The sequence below is a fragment of the Streptopelia decaocto genome (assembly GCF_964273445.1).
Source record: "Streptopelia decaocto genome assembly, chromosome: 5".
NCBI classification, from domain to species: Eukaryota; Metazoa; Chordata; class Aves; order Columbiformes; family Columbidae; genus Streptopelia; species Streptopelia decaocto.
In genome coordinates this window covers 34,670,958-34,686,117 of record NC_138659.1, presented here as the reverse complement: position 1 = coordinate 34,686,117, position 15,160 = coordinate 34,670,958, and the positions used below count along the sequence as shown (strand labels likewise).

General features: G+C 47.1%; 1 protein-coding gene across 5 annotated transcripts in view; it reads left to right on the top strand.

Moving 5' to 3' along the window:
- Positions 1-15,160, top strand: part of SGPL1 (sphingosine-1-phosphate lyase 1) — a 231,618-nt gene that overhangs the window by 99,277 nt on the left and 117,181 nt on the right. For all 5 annotated transcript variants that reach the window (XR_014184160.1, XR_014184161.1, XR_014184162.1 and 2 more), the window contains 2 exons: positions 11,668-11,767; positions 13,549-14,390. The gene's annotated coding sequence lies outside the window, so the exon portion shown is untranslated. The remainder of the gene's footprint in view (positions 1-11,667; positions 11,768-13,548; positions 14,391-15,160) is intronic.

The following is a 15,160-nucleotide window of genomic DNA, read 5'->3' as shown; positions in this document are numbered from 1 at the left end:
AAACCTCTCTTCTTTCCCCCATCCACTTATTATTGACAGTAATTTATCCGTTTTTATAAGAGCCAAGTGCTGCGGCTGGCAGGGGACGGCGCAGAGCGTGATCTCCTATAGCTTTCCTTGGCGTGGCTTCCCCGGTGGCTAATAGTGAGGTTGAACAGATTGTTCTTCACGGGGCTATCGCCGTCTCCGTTGTCCAGCTATTTATTTTCGTTAAGCTTTCAGGGAGGTAACGGTTTGCGATTCCCACCCTGTGACAAAACTGGATGGGAGATATTAAATGGTGGCTTAACTGAGACAGACACGTGTGCACGCACAGGAGCTCCTGTTTCTTAGGAAACTAGTCTTAATAAGAGACAGCTCTTATTAGCGCTTGCTTACTCTATCGGTTGGGGTGTTTGCCACGAATGGAATGATGGGAAATTATGGGAATGGGAATTATAGGAAATCTTAAATGAAACAATGGTGCTAATAAGCTGTCATCAAAACCAGGGAGGGAAGGGACCTACTTCTTTCCCATCCCACAACCCTTCCTGAGATTACGAAAGCAGCTCTTTTTCTTACATCAGGATAAATCCAGGATACTTTTAAAAATGATTATTACTTTTTTTTTTTTTATTTATTTAAAACTGAAGATTAAACTCCCAGGACTGGTTTGTGAATGGGGATGTGGGACACAGAGAGGTACAAATCCCTGCTTTGAAGAGCCTGACTGAGCTGTCTGCACCCCCGGACAGTGCCCAATGTACCAGGTTATTTGCTCTTTGTGAAGCTCTTTTCCTTATTCTTTCTTCCTTTTTAAATATTATCATTTTTTTTTAAACTGCTGACAACTCCACAATGATGCTGAAAAACCTCTGGCCTGGGTAAATAAGTTCATTTGAAATGGCCTTTCTTCTCTCTCCCCATGAGATCTTGGGTTTGCAAGTGGACGTACTCGGATTAAACCCATTTTGTCTCAATTTCCAACTGTCCTTACTCACAGTGGAGTGAGGGGATTTTGCCCATAAACACAGATTCTGAGTAATTCTCCATTTAGAGGCCTTTGCTGCTGTCTTCACCCTCGAATGGCCAACGGAATCTTGAGGCTTATTGCCTCGTATTTTGATGTAAAACCTGAGCCTGGCTCCTGATTTACTCAAGAGGGATCCAAATGTACTCGGAATGTGCCTGGGATTCCTTGTGAAATGTTCACCTGCTTAAAGAAAGCTTTTTAAAAAGCCCCGTTTATTAAGAATAAAGAAAAAAGAAGGAAAAGCCCTTTTTTACCACTTAATGCAGTGATGGGTTTTTTGCGTGTGTGTGCAAACTTTAGATGAAAGGGGCAGAACTCCTAATTATATTACCTAGGGAGGCTTAATAATGTTTGCCCAAAGTATCTTGTCGTGAAAATTCACCAGAGTAAATCCAGTTTAATTTCCACCCAAATCCCTTCGCTTCATTCCTTCCTGCTTTGCAAAGACCTTTGCAAAGGAGAAACGGTGATTTTGGGTTCCTTCAAAGGCCATTTTTGCATTTGGAGAGGGCTGGTGAGGATGTGGGTTTGGAGATGCTGTGCTACACAACCTCCCATGCTGGCAGGATTTAAGACCAGCTTATATTCCATCTGTTCCTCGGCGGTTTGGTTTTTGAGATACTTATTGATACCTGTATTCTTGTAATATCTTCCTGGAATGAGTGAGAGGTACTTAACTCCGGACTAAATTGGGCTGGCTCAGCTGCAAAGGACCAGCACTCCCCAAACGAATAAGCCTTAAATTAGTCTGGTTTGGTCCTGGGTAAGAAAATAAAACCCAGGAGGGTTATTTCCGAGCATCTGTAAGAATCGAGACCCAGAAGCCCTTAAATGAGGCTGTCTCAGGCCCTGGCTCGTATGATAGCAAATAGTAATTAGCCAACCTAAATGTGCTGATGAGTGTTTTATATCTGCTCTCTCCAACCTCACCACGGTACTGGGGATGTAATCTCAGAGATGTTCTTCATTAGCAGTTAATAGGTTTTTCTCTCTTGGAAATAGTCGGAGTTGTAGATGCCGTTTTCTAACGGGTGTTGTGTTGGTGGCTGTTGCAGGGCAGCTCGACCACACAGCCGGGGCTTCTGTGTCATCTCCACCAAATTTCCATCCTTGCCCCCGCTTTTTTAAACCCGCCCTTGGCTTTTGTGCCATCGAACGTCATTCCACGCCTGTTCATCTGGTTCTCAGAGGCATCATTTCCTTCCAAATGATGCCAAAACTCATTGTTTTGGGTTGTTTTGCCTCCTAAGCAGTGAGTTTGATGAGTGTTGGTCCCCGGTTGTTAAGGAGACGTTGAATGTGAGTGGTGACCGAACAGTCTGCTCAGCAAAACCCCTCCAGACTGCCTCCTTTTTTGGTATTATCTATTGCAACCTATTTTTTTAGGCAAAGCTTTTCTTTGCTTCACAATTCTTATTGCAATGTTCTTTTCCTGCAGCTTAACTAATCCTTTGCCCACGTGACAAAGCATCAACTGCTTTTCTGAAGTCCAGATGGTCAAGCGCTCTCACAAAAGACAAAGATTGGCTTTTGTCTAAGAAAAAAAAGCTGTTATCTCCCAGAAAAATATATTTACCAGGCTTGCCTGATGGAATCCATCTGCATGAGATCCAGTTTGCGTTTTATACCTGTTTTCGTATGTTTTGTGTTGGAGTTGTTTCTCAAGCAGAGATGCTGCTTGGCCAGCCTGAGCAACCTGTAGCTGCCTGGATCGCGTCCTCCCGCCCCAGCCTTAAATATTTTCTCCTCTCTAATCTCATATCCTCCTTCCCTCCTGCTCCCCCTGCCTTGTTAGATTAGTCTAAAATAATCTGCGGAGAAAGAAGTCTCTGGGAAGCCAGGCAGTGCCGCTGAAGTGATTATTTCCACTACAGTAAAGGTTGAAAACCGGTTACAATTATCACTCCTGGTTTTACATGCTAACGGGATTTGCCTTTGGGGGATTAAGCAAACTGTTCTGTCAGGCAGGTGAGTGTTTTGTTTTGCTCCTTTGAACCGTCTTTTCTCAGGCTGCCGGGGAGTTAGCAGGGGAAGATGAAGGATGCCGAGATGAAGATGAAGGATGCCAAGTAGTATCCGAAGCACGGATCATGTTTGAACTCTTCCAGGCGATACAGCTGTGAGTTGAGGGGCAGTGGGGGAAATTAAACTTGGATGTTTCAAGACAACAGAAATAAGGAGACTCAAATCCAGACTGTGCATGAAGCTTTCAGGCTGGCACCCTGTGGCTTCTCAAGGGCTTTGCTCAAAGGACAGCGTAGCCTCCTGCCTGAAATTTAGGGGATGGAGCTTCTGCCTCCAATGGATGATGTCTTTGTACAAAGTGCATGGTGCCATGAAAGATAGGGTCCTTGGTAATGGGAAAATGCAGCTCATTAGGGCAGTAGACCATCACGGAAAAGCAGCCTTCATCTCGCCACCTACTTTGTCAGTGCAGAAGACATCAAAAACTGGATGGATGGGTTTAATTTACAAGGTCACAGCTGGGTTCCACTGGGCAGAAACAGCCCAAAATGGGACCAGACCGAGGCCTTGAAGGGAAACAGGAAACTCTGAGGCCGGTTGTGATTTTGGGGAGAAATAACCAGAAAAATGATCTAAAGCTTTTATGGGAGATGGGGCTGATTTAGCCAGTGAGCAGCACAACAAGCTTTTGTTATGGAACATGGTTCTGTGCTACAAAACTCGGGTCCGTTTCCACATCTCAACCGTACAAAATCAGGAGATTTCACTTGTGCGTTGCTCCAGGTTTCTCTGAGAAGGTAGAGACCTTGCAGGCCCTAAAGGGCTGCGTTCTGCAAATGTCCACCCTCCTAAGTACAAAGCATCCTCTCTGTCCTTCCTGCCTGAGCCAGGATTACCTTAAACACCCCTGAGGAACCAGCCCTGTCACCCCTGTGCAGCTGGTGGAGGGGAAAGGCAGGACCAGAAATAGGCTTTCTGTTGGCTCTGTGGGGAGGCTGTAGCTTTAGGAGATGATTGCAATGAAACAAATCCCTGGCGAATTAATTGAAAGGGTCAATGTCTGTAGTTAATCAGTTAAAATTGCCTATAGTTACCCAGCTGTGTCTTTCATATCAGCCAGAAGATGTCTGCGAGGCAGAAGCCATCTAATATGTAGAGTGGGTTTCTTTGGCAGTGGTTTTTCAGTGGACACATAGACAAGTATGTTTTTGACACTTATCTGGGTTTTATCTGGGATCTAATTTTGCCTTCATTGCCCCTTGCTGTGTTGTTGGTGTGGTTTTCTTCCTCACTTAGGTGATGGTTGGAATAACTTGACTTAATGACATGTTTTCAGCCCTGATTTCAGTGATGACAGTTATTAACGGTTTCACGATAAGAAACAGGTGTTCCAGCATGGCCCATCAGGCAGAAGAAGAACAATGCCTCCCCAATGTCATTGTTCATGATGTATTCAATGACTGCTAGTTTTTTTTAAGGAAGATTTTATTCAGCCTCATAGGTAGCATTTGCTATTTAGCATGCAGGCTTTGGGCAAGCTAGTGGAGTGGAAAACCTTTTAATTTCTTTTTAATGCAAACATGGATCTTGCAAGACCTTGGCAAGTGATTGGAATGGGCGCGGGCTCTTGCTGATGTCTCTCAGCATCACTCGATGATCCCCTGCAAGAAAATCCTGGGGACTTCTTCTGGGCAATGTGGTTCAAAGGACAGGACGAAGCCTGAAGGGATCAGGGTGGTTCTCCTGGCTACCTCTGTTTTGCAATGAGGAGGAGCCACACTTGAGATGGTTTGGGCAGAAAACATCATTAGGATCATAGTGGCGTTGCAACAGTTCCCGGGGGCTCTGCTGCCCCTCCCCATGGATGGGTGGCTAAGGAGCGATGGCTTTGATATATCAAATACCATGGGTAATTTTTGCAGATAAGGTACGAACGTTGACCACTTGCCCTCAGTATGAGTTTGCTGGTCTATCTGCTTGGTTAAGACCTTGCACCATGCATTTCTGCTTCTCCTTTGCTGTTCGCGCTCTGCTATATATACATGTTGGGTATCCCTTGAGGGATAAATTTCTGTGTCTTTCACCTTCCCAGAAGGAAACTCCATAGGAGGAAGGAAGAGACAGAGCCTTCAGTGTTTGGAGGGCTGCCTGAAGGATGTGGCGGTGGGCATCTTCTCTTCTTCCTCATCCTCTGAGGATGCTGTGGTCCAGCTCTGCAAGGTAGGGCCATGCACTCCTGGCTTTGCTGAAGTGGCTCTATGAGCCTTGAAAACAGGACTGGGACACTTACAGCCTTCATTTCGTACCACAACTTATGGGTTCGTTCTGCAATCTATTTATTGCCCGGTGATGTTGGGTATCACAAAAGGGCAGATCAGCACAAGGTTTCCCCAAAGGTGCTTGATAAAGTCCCCTTGGCCTTCAGCGAGGCAGCGCTGCCTCCCACCCCAGTCCTACTGCTCAGGCTTTCTAGCAAAGAAAGATTAATTGGTGATAAATAATGCATTTTGTTCCTATCTAAAGGTTGTTTGATCTCCATAGTCTTCATTTCTCCAGTGACAGGGAGCTGAGTGTTAATAGCTATTTGTCACCCATTGCGGTGCTTAAGCAGCCTGAGCGGAGCTGTGCTCAGCTAACACATCCGTGCCACAGGCAGGGCTTCCCATTATTCCTTTCTTTACAAAAATTAACAAAAAGAATATTCCTGTTCTCCTGTGGTGACTTTTCACAGCAATTTCTCAAAGTGAAACAATTAACAAACATTAAACATCCTTTTTCTGGGAAAGCAGCAATCAGGAGAGAAGACACAGTATCCCTCTAAAATCTCCCTGTATGTATATACATGCACACAGAGCCCCTTCAAGGCTGAATAGAATTGGAAGTGATAGTTACCAGTATAATATTTAAACGAGTGTTAATTACCATAAACCGTTTGGATTTTAATGTCTCCTTCAGTACAGTGTGTAAATCAGGGCTGGAATGGACTTGTGAGCATGGATTGGGCCTCTGGTGTTGTGGATAAGAAGGACTGGTTTTTGTACTGGAATTTAGCTGCCTGGTTTCCATCAACGTTAATGGGAGCAATGGGGCCAAGCCCTGGTGACAGTCGGTGACAGCCCTGCCCCAAGCTTGTCCTCACTTTCCCATCCCAGCTCCCCTCCTGCAGAGGTTTCTCAAGGAGGATGCTGAGGTCGCAGATCAGATGCCGAAACAACTCGGGTTCGGATCTGGATGGAGGGATGTCTTGCTGTCAGTGTGAGGTAGCAGCTCATATGTATTTTATTGGGTACTAAGAATACGTTTTATAGGGTTTTACCCTCCAAACCGTGAGTGATGTAGTTCCGCGGTACATGGTTTGCTGGTACCCACATCTGCACCCTCCATCTCCTGTCCTCCCTTCATCCGCCCTGAGCTGCAACCCAAAGCAGAGGACAAGGAACTGTGCATAAAGCTGCTGGGGATCAGGAGATCTTCAGGTACCTTCTGACACCTCTTCAGCCCATCTTGTCCTTCCCCTTTGCCCCCCTCTCTGTGGGGACGCACTTTGCCTTGCAAAGTGTTCTCATTATAAATGCATCAGCCTTTACCGGTGTCACACGCGCAGTGTTCATTTAGCCCTCCAAGCTCGATTACATCTGAGGATGTCTTGGAGTAATTAAGTAATATTAGAACATTTTCTTTTCTATTTTTTTTCCCCCTTCTCTTAATGCAGCTTTCAAAGCACAAGCCTCAGTTCTCACCCACTAGAGCCCACTTCTCCGAGCCTCTGAATTCTCCCTAATGTACCTCTCCTTGAATGAAGGCTAATTACATTTCTGAAAGATGTCATTAGTGTCATATTCATGCTGGGTTTCGGAGAGCTGGCGTGCAGCAGAGAGCGCTCCCTTAGGTGTCTTTCAGCTTCACCACGTGAGGAGCGGGGTTCAAACCAACCGGGCTTTTTGGACAGCAAAGGGGAGCTCAGCCGGCAAAGCAAGAGATGCGTTGGGCTTTGTTGTGAGCAATCTCTTGCCTTGGATGTTTTGCATCCTTCATCTCCAGAACTCATCATAGTTTGCAAATATTAACTAATTAAGCCTCTCAGAGCTCCGGTGAGATAAGTAATTGCTGCGCTAACGTCTGGCATTATATCCGCTCTCTTCAAGTATCAAGCAGTGCTGTTCGCTATAGAGGAATAAAAGAACAAACCTTAAGCATACAAAAAGATAAGCGATACTTTTGGATTATCCAGCCATCTAACCTGCTGGCTGGCGCCCAGAAACCTGGAGCTACTGCAACAGGTACCTGTGGCATTGCTTTCCAAGCCTACGGTCCACGTTCCTCCCTCTTCTGTCTCTATAAACCCAAACGAGCCTTCCCCAGAGGGAAGAGAAGCCAGACTTTGTGTATTTAGGTAGCCCATGTTCGCATCACCGATGGGACGTTGGTTCCCAAGGAAACAAAAAGAAAACGGTGGTCACACATTATTATTTCTCTTTCCTGTGGTTACAAGGACAAGGTTCTGGTTTTGCACTATCACAGATCAGTGGGAGGTGGCCACCAGGCTCCCACAGGTGAGCACTGCTTTCAGGAGGTATTAGATGCTCATAAAGAGAAGGCACGTATAATTTAGGGTAAAATTGCCATGGAAATGCTTGTTCATGTTGTACCACGTAGCATTTTGTTGTCCTGGAGAGACGCATTAGCTGTTTTTGCTGCCTCTGGAAGAGGTCACCTATCCCAGCTGGTCCCTGACCCTCATGGCCCCCTCTGCCTGCCTGGCTTTCTGGGACACTGCCATAAGCAGGGTGGGGACATCTGGAGTATTGTGTCCAGTTCTGGGCCCCTCAGTTCCAGAAGGACAAGGAACTGCTGGAGAGGGTCCAGCGCAGGGCAACCAAGATGATTAAGGGAGTGGAGCATCTCCCTTATGAAGAAAGGCTGAGGGAGCTGGGTCTCTTTAGTTTGGAGAAGAGGAGGCTAAGGGGGGACCTTATTAATGTCTATAAGTATGTAAAAGGTGAGTGCCACGAGGATGGAGCCAGGCTCTTCTCGGTGATGAACAATGATAGGACAAGGGGTAATGGGATCAAGCTGGAACACAAGAGGTTCCACTTAAATTTGAGAAGAAACTTCTCAGTGAGGGTGATGGAGCACTGAACAGGCTGCCCAGGGGGGTTGTGGAGTCTCCTTCCCTGGAGACATTCAAACCCGCCTGGACATGTTCCTGTGCGACCTCACCTGGGCGTTCCTGCTCCAGCAGGGGGATTGGACTGGATGATCTTTTGAGGTCCCTTCCAATCCCAAACATACTGTGATACGGTGATACTGTGACCCTGCTGCTGTGGCCCATGCTCACTGCAGATCAAGCAGGGCGGTATGGGACACTGCAGCCCAGCCCGCTGTGCAAACAGCAGAACATGTAATCGACACTATTACTTCCCACTTCCCTCTTCAATGAGCACTTGATTTCATTCTGCTGTATGACCCCAATATCAGGGTACCTCCTTGCCCCCTGTATGGAAGGGTACGTTGAAGTCTAGGATATCCCACAAGCTTTTTTGGCTTTGTTTGTTTGATTTTTTTTTTTTTTTCTTTGCAAATAGATTTTTAGCCAAAGCAATAGGCAGGAAATGTAATGAAGACTTTTTATCAGGGACTGTTATAACAGGACAAGGGCTGATGGTTTTATACTGGAGGGGAGATTCAGGCTAGATGTGGGGATCCTGTTGGGCGCTCTTGGGCTGTTTTAGGCTCTGTCGGGCTCTGTTGAGCCCTGTCGGTCTCTGCTGGGCTCTGTGGGGCTTTGTTGGGCTCTGTCGAGCTCTGTCAAGCCCTTTTGTGCTCCCAGTCTCCGTTGAGCCCTTTTTGTGCTCTGTCGGGCGTTCTTGGGCTCTGTTGAGCCCTTGTGCTCTGTTGGGCTTTCTCGGGCTCTGTTGAGCCCTGTCGCGCTCTGTCAAGCCCTTTTGGGCTCTGTTGAGCTCTCTCAGTCCCTGTCAGGCTCTGTCAAGCCCTTTTGGGCTCTGTTGAGCTCTCTCAGTCCCTGACAGGCTCTGTCAAGCCCTTTTGGGCTCTGTTGGTCTCTGTCAAGCCCTGTCGCCTGGTTCCTCTTGTCTCTCCTCTCTGGGTGCCACCAGGAGCCCTGATGATCCCAGGACAGGCCTGTATGTGACTCTGCTTTGGAGGGACACTCAGGCAGACCAGCTTTTCTTTTTAATGCACCGGTGTGAAATTAAAGGGATTTTGGTAAAGGCCTGAACTAGCAAAGCTGAGCTTCCTTGGGAAGTGTTGTATGGAGATGCTGATTGTTTGAGGTGTGGGAATCCCTGGCTTTCTCATGGGGGGTGCAGAAACCAGGGCTGTACCAGCCTGGTAGGTTGGAGAGTCCTAACCCAGTTCATTTCTGTCCGCTGAAATAAGCCCAGGGAGCTGCATTTGCTCTGGTCCCATCTGTGGTGAGCTGGCAGGGTTTTTATGCAGCCCAAACCCACTTTAAAACCTCTCTTTTCCTGCTTATTGCTAGCTGTGCAATTCCAAAGCCATCCTGCTGAAGACAGCCCTGTTGCTGATCCAGCTACTCCTGGTGAAATATTCTCTATCCGAAGGAGTCCTCTGACTTCAGTGTGAGCATTTCATGTTATTTGACTGTATGAACGAGAGGCAAATTTTGGAAGGACTCTTGTAATTAGCTGCTGGCCAGACCTGTGTGTGTTCTCACGAGTGTCCCAGGTCAGGGAACCTCGTCTCTCTGTAGTCATCTGAGGTTGAGGCAGGAGAAGTCGAAAGGTAAACAAGGAAACTTTTCTGAGTGTATTTATACCACTTGAGCTCGCCCATACTCTAATGTCACATTTTGCACATTACAGAACCTAGTAATTACAGCTAATAAGTCCAAAATGTGTAATTACCCTGTGAGCACTTTGAGCTAGGAGGCAGAAATAAGCATGGTCGTTACACACTCATTAGGTGATCTATCGCTTTCCCCATCAGCACTCAATGGCAGGAGTGGCAGGAAGCACAGCACTCGTGTCCCCACCAGCACTGGGCGAAGGAAGGAAACCGGCTCATTTCTCTGCTTGCATTGCAGCCAAAACAGCTCCAAAATTCAGTTTTCTTGCCTTAAGAGAGACAATTCCTGATCAGATTTTCAGATCTGGAGTGGGAGGCTCTTGTGTTTGTTTTTATTTCCCACTACTTTGCTTTCCTTCCTAATTAAAGTAGCTCTTTTGTCAGCCCCGGAATTTCTTTACCCCCTCCGCTTTTCCCAAAGAGGCTTCTTAACGTTTCCTACCGCTAATCAATACACAATTTATATGCAATAACTTTGTCCAGAGAACAGGGAAAGCAGCGATCAGGGTTTCTCCTGTAATTCTGCTGCGCTGGAGCCATCGACTGAAGGTCAATGCAAGTTTGACCGTGACTGATTTTTACTGTCTTTGGGCAGCCTGTCAGCAAAATGCAAGCTTTGTAAAAGCTCGCCTGGATGTGCGCTGTAACAGATAGCGCTGTGCAACCTGTCCAGCGTACCGTCCTCGGCGACACCACCCACGGTGGAGCTTCATCTTACGCTTGTGCAACCCTTTCTGGTGGAAGGAGGGGACCCCACGCCGCCATGGGGTGTGATGGACGTCCTGACAGATGCTGTTTTCCCTGATTATATGGGTAGCGGGTGCTTTGATAGCAGGAGAAGCTGGTGGCGGCTCGGTGAGCAAGGAGAAGAGCTCCAATCGGTACCGCTAGGGATGGCAAGACAATTCTGCAGAGAGGACCTTGCATGGGCGAGCAAGCGCCTCATTAAACCTGCTGCCCAGCGAGGCTCGTGCTCATCTGCCTCCTGTCGCTCGAGATCCAGCTGTACCGGTACGGCTCCCACCAGGAAGGGCAGGAGAAGACATTAGCAAGGGCCAGAAGGAGTCTCCATCCTTAGAAATTCAACTTGGGGAGATGGATGTCATCCTTTGTCATCCCTAACTCCCCCATGGGCATTGCCTGGGAGGAGTGGATGTGCCTAGTGGGAATGACCCCTCCACACTGCTTTTGGGTGTCTCGTGGTGGTGGGATCAGCCGGGGACACTCTGGCTGCCATGCTTAACAAGCAGGGAGGCACAGACTCGTGGCCATTTGGCATCTTATTAATCACATTTAATGCGTAGGTTGCTTTAGCGTTGATCATTTTAAAATTCCCTGTCGGAAAGGTTACCTGTGTAATTATAGGTATAAATCTCAGGGACGTTCTTGCCAAAACAAATGGAGCATCTCAGGCTCGGGCCAGGGATGAACCCAAAGAAACCATAAAAGAAAAAGATTCCTAGTGATGGAGCAGGAAATCCACAGCCGGCACAGGGCTGGGAAGAGCTGCGGAGCTTGAGAGGTGAACATAGCATTTGGGTAGCTGGGAAGAGTTCCTGCAGTTGTCGTGATTTGTACAAAAGCAAGAGCCTATGGATCGCCAGGCATCGGGCATGAAGCCATGGTCATCGATGGCAAAATTGGGAAAGGCTCCAAATCTGCCTGGCGTGCTGCTGACTCCAGCAAAATCCAGGCTCACGTCACACTCGTGCTGGTGTTGGCAGCATTTCTCAACGCTGCCTGTATGCTTGGGTCTGGTTTTCTTTTGACCTTTGGGATGCACGGGATGAGTGAAAAGTTTGTCACAACATCTTTAATTTCACTTTAATTTCACCTTTAATTTTCTCCTCTTTGAATCGCAGGTGCCCCTGATCAGAGCAGGTCTTGGATGGACGCAGATGTTCGCACGCCTTGTCTCCTGGAGGCCACGCTTGTCCACCTTGGCCCTTTGTGGAGCAGACGGTAGGTGAGCGGTCGGAAGCAGAGGCGCTGATCTGGGTTTTTGGTCTGCGCTCAGCACGCAGAAGGATTAGTCACGGTTCACACTGCCATAATAAATTAAGGCACAAGGACAACAGTATATTAGGAGTAAAATATTCTGTATTAGTGGTTAGAAGAAATATTAAAGACTGCAGTATTCTGGGTCACTAATTGCAGGATGCACTAATTGCAAAGCAGGCAATGCAGGCTCTTATATAAACTCCAGTGCCCCATAGCTTACATTATGAATAGCAAGACGAGTACATAGGACATCATTTTGATGAAACCAAGACAAACATCTAAAAACACTTAAAATACTTGTCTGAAACCATCCCCGTGTCTCTGTAGAACCCCAGTTAATCACAGCCCTCTCTAAAAGCACTGCCTGGCTTTTGTCTTTTACGCTTACGTTAGTTGCTTCCAACTTTCTCATCAGCCTCATCTATAAATTCAGACTGATCTTAAATAAGACTGGTGCCACACAAAACCACTTCTTCCATCCCTGTGCACTGTCTAACGATTATTCCCTTATCCCTTTATATAACTGAATCAAGCCTGACACTTAAAGCACTCCCTGAGGGAAGTTATTGAATTTAACAGGGCTGAAACCAACAGGGTTCTAGAGAAATGCTCTAAAAACCTGTGCGAGATAATGGAAAACAATATCCTTTCTATAAGTTTCTGCACCATCCTATAACATTCTATGGCAAGAGTGAAGTTCTTTGGGATTTTTTTTGCCCGTAAAGGCTAATTATGAGTAAATTTGCCCTGGTGCTTTTATTGCTGAGCCCCAAAAACTCAGTGGATGCAGCTATCCTGCATTTTCTTTGCGTGGTGGGAGGATGTTTTGGCTCCACTCCTTAGCAGTACCTTCTCACTTTGATTCGAGGTGGGATCTCGTCTAATCCAGCCCCGTGATACAAAGTTCTGCCATGATTTGCTCCATAACCGGCTTTTTGCTGCAGGTCCCTCCCCTCCCTACAGCTCCCATAGCATCAGCTGCTTGGCCAAGAGAGGCAGAGGCAATAAGAGACGTTATGACACAGAAATATGGCAAAGCCCAGCATTCTCCAGGCTTTGCCAATCCTTCTCCAGGCTTCCCAACCCAGGGAAAACCAACAGCCAAAACCACAGCAGCTTAGGCCCTCAGCAATCAGGAATAAATGCTTTCTGTTGGACAAGGAGGATTATGGAGCCTCCGAAGCTTTGACGCTACAAGGGATTTTGTATTACCTTGCTTAATAATTCTCCCAGGAGCCTGTGCAAACATTCTCATGAATGAAAACTACCCAGCCACTTCGCTGGTATTTGCAATTCCTTTTATTCGCGCCGACTTTTTCTTGCTGAGATTGCTCACACAAAGGGCGAATAAATATTCAAAGTACTCACGCCTGAAATGCTCCTGCCAATGTTATGAAATGCTCTTTTTATTATTTTTCTCGGTGCATTCAAACAATTTCAGTTGATGAGCCTTAAAAGAAGCTCCTGTGTGTAAGGGGAAGGTGACTCAATAAGGGAAAAGAGGATGGCATGATGGCATTAATGTCATTACCTGCTCACCCAAGTTAGGGCCTAGGGGACATCCAGATATTTATCGAGAAGCTGAAATGGGTTCATTTAACACTCTTTGCACAAACAGTAAATGTTTCATCCCATTGACTTGTTTGTATGTGTGTTTTGTTTTGTGTTCTTTAACAAGAGGAAAAAAAAAGATGAAGCCAAAATACTCGCTGTAAATAATTCAGCTCTATTCTCTTCTTTAGAGAAATGGATGCGGTGCCTGCATTTGAAGACGTGGTTCAAGCTGTACCCTCCTCTCTCCCAGGTGGACGTTAACGTCGGCTCTCAGCTCAGCGTGATGTGATCAGAGGCGACGCGGCGTTGTTCTTGGGACACGGTAGATAAAACCGAGCTGGAAAGGAACGTTGAAATTCAGGCCTTGGCACAGCCGAAGGGCCTCGGCGGCAGGGACGGGGCTTCCTGGGCGAAGGGAGGCAGATGTGGCTCTTCGCATCCTTGGTACTGATTCGTCTCCAGTTTAGTCCTGAGCTTTCTCTCCCCGTAGCTTAAACTGAGAAGAGCAGAACTGGCTAAAGAGCCCCAGGGACTGGTCCCAAACCCGTAACACCAGTCTGCATCCTTTTCTGCTGGTGGAGCGATGTCCTGGGCTACTCAAAGTCTCCTGCCTAACTGGTGCCAACCGTTTCTCACCGTCCACCCCACACAAACACCCTCAGTGGGGACAGCTGCCTGAAGCCATCCTGGCAGCACTGCCGTAGAAATAGCGTTCTGGACTATAAGAGGGGACAGATGTGTCTTGTTTTGTCCAGTCTTGCTGAGCTTTGCAAGCAAACCTCTTGCTCTGCGGCACCCAAAATGAATCTCCCCTTTCCTAGGCTGCAGCTCCCGCTCCATTGTGAACAACGGGATGCCGAATGCACGGTTGTGATCTCCTGCACCAGCGCTGAATGTGTCCTGGACCGTTTCTCAGGCCCCTCGGTTTGGAAAGGAGCATCCAACACCTTGGCTACAACTGGGTCCTGGCTCTGGTCGGTGGAGACGCCTCGAGTAAATCTCCATCCTGGGCTGCACTAAGAGGCACCAGGTACGTGGATTTGGGTTGAAATGCAACAAGGAGCTGGTGAGTCCTTCCTGCTGGGGTGAGCGGGTCCTACCCCACACCTCGCTATCCGTTTTGCCTTTGAACCCAGCCTGTTCTCCGCTCCTGGCTCCATAAAAGTGAGAGATTATGGCAGCTGGTGGGAGGAATAAGAAAGATAGTAACGCGGTAAGTGCTGAAGAGACCATCTGAGCAACTGGGGGTGATGTTCCCAGTGTGAGCAGCCAGGCCAGGTCTGGCAGGGTCGCACCGTCTCCTTGTGACTTGTGCCAGCAGAGAACTCGGATGTCCAACCTCAACTATCAGTATTTTGTGTTTCCAAGGCAACCCTGGCTTTAACAGCCTTCATAATGACATCATTTGGTTGAAATGAGCATGCATGATCGTTTGATTACCAGTGGAAGTATAAATTAGGTTACACTCCCAACCCTCAGCCACTTGAAAAATAAATGCATTGGAGGGGGGGAGGAATTAAAAAAAATCCCTCAGAAGAGGGTAAATGGAAAAATCAATTTTTACATTAATGGAGTCCTCATTCAGCATTTCTTCTCTTTATAGATTTAGATAACATGTGATATCTTAGTTTCACAGAGCAAAGAAATTAATTACTTACTAATGGTGCAATTCAGAAGTTAATTTATGTTATCTATTTAAATGTGTCGTTATTAATCAATTTAAAGGAAGGGACCTGTAAGCCAGCACCGCCTGAACTGAGTTGTGTTGTCGGAGGACTCCCCGTGCCCAATTCTTGCCAG